This window comes from Gossypium raimondii, chromosome 12 (assembly GCF_025698545.1).
Source record: "Gossypium raimondii isolate GPD5lz chromosome 12, ASM2569854v1, whole genome shotgun sequence".
NCBI lineage: Eukaryota > Viridiplantae > Streptophyta > Magnoliopsida > Malvales > Malvaceae > Gossypium > Gossypium raimondii.
In genome coordinates, this window is record NC_068576.1 from 4,418,000 (window position 1) to 4,419,658 (window position 1,659).

The following is a 1,659-nucleotide window of genomic DNA, read 5'->3' on the forward strand; positions in this document are numbered from 1 at the left end:
AGGGCAGATTTCAGCAATTTCTGATTGGACAAGGAATCAGTGCAATAAATGTTGATTCTAGAAGTTACTTTAAAAATATCTACATTTTTTTACCTTTGGCCATCTGCTTTGGGCCATTTTCTTAGGATTATAAGTGTGTAGTTTTTGTAATTTTGTTCTATTAATAAAAGCCCAATATGATTTTATTCAAAAAAAAAAGGAAAAAGAAGTCTAAATAAACAGCAAAAAGCAATCAAAGTCCAAATATTCAAAACTCTAAAAATCATTAAAAATGACTTTTTATAATTATAATTATAATTGCTATATTTTATAATAAGTTGTGCGAATTTTAAAAAAATTCAAGACCGCGATATCCGCAGTGACCGCAATAGCGTCCGTTATGTCCGCGACCGCGACAAACGCGACGCGACCGAAAACGCGACTGCGACCGCAATTTAAATCCCTGAAGAGAGGAGCTGAAGGTGCAATTAAGAGAGTAGCTGCAAGGGGATACGTGGCGCATCATTTTGCCAGACCAAGGACCAATCCGCACTACCATCAAGACATTTATACACTGTAATCTATTGAAAAGTTGCAGAAGCGGATCGGAGGACCACCTCCACATTAACCTATCCTTCGAAGCACTATAAGAGGGAAGAAAAACACCAACTATCCGAGCGGCGATATGATGAGTGAGCACTTGTTCAAGCGTTTCCCACAACCACTCACCTCCACAGGTAACCAGGTGCCGAACCAGAGTGCAGTCTTCTAAAGGAGCACCACGGTATAGAACTGCTTCAGCGGGCCAACATCGTCAAGCCACGAATCATTCCACAAGTTGACCAAACGTCCACTACCTATCGACCACTTAATGCCCGCAATACCTATCGACCACTTAGCCCGTAAAACCTGAACCCACAGAACATTAACATTAGTAACAATGCCAAAGCCTTGCTTAAGCGAAAATACCTTGTTCTGGTCACCCATATGCTGTATCCCCAAACCTCCATTCTCAAGAGGCGCATAACACCTATACCAGCTCACCAACGCAGGCTTCCACGAAACAATTCCTGAGCCCAAATAAAATGCCGCACTAGTCTCTCAATTTCATTACAAACTGACATAGGAATTTAAGCTGTATTCATGAAATAATTGGGTATAGCATGTAAAACCTATTCGGTCAAGGTGATTCTTCCTACCATGGATTACCGCTTATCATTCCAGCTAGTCAGCTTTGTACGAATCTTATCAACTATAAAATGAAAGGTTTCAGTTGAAACTCGTCCATTAAAAACTGGCATTCCCAAATATCGAACCAAGTCAACCACCCGAGAGAAACCCAAACTCCAACTTGGGGTCAATATTGTACAATATATAAATAATTAAAAAAACTTGGACGGTTTAATAAAATCATAAAAAAAAATAGAATATATTCATAAAAATAAAATGGATACTTTTAGACAATTTAAAAATTCAGTAAAAGATCAAAATTCAAAAATATATACTTAAAAATGTTGAAATTAAAATTTGACTAGATTGATTGAAGTTGACTAGAGTTGGCTAAAAAATTTTGTAGCTGACTATAATTTAAGTATATTTTGGCAAAAACAAAATTGATGTATATAAATGTAAAATATAAGTATGGCTAAGAGCCAGCTTTATACTTAAAACATAATTTTA

The 1,659-nt window shown here is 36.7% G+C and overlaps 1 long non-coding RNA gene across 1 annotated transcript; it reads right to left on the reverse strand.

Moving 5' to 3' along the window:
- Window positions 1-264: 264 nt before the first annotated feature.
- On the reverse strand, window positions 265-1,369 carry LOC128035568 (uncharacterized). The gene is made up of 2 exons (XR_008192036.1): window positions 1,152-1,369; window positions 265-1,049 (listed from the first exon to the last, which is right to left on the reverse strand). It is a non-coding gene; the product is annotated as an uncharacterized LOC128035568 (long non-coding RNA).
- Between the last annotated feature and the right edge of the window lie 290 nt (window positions 1,370-1,659).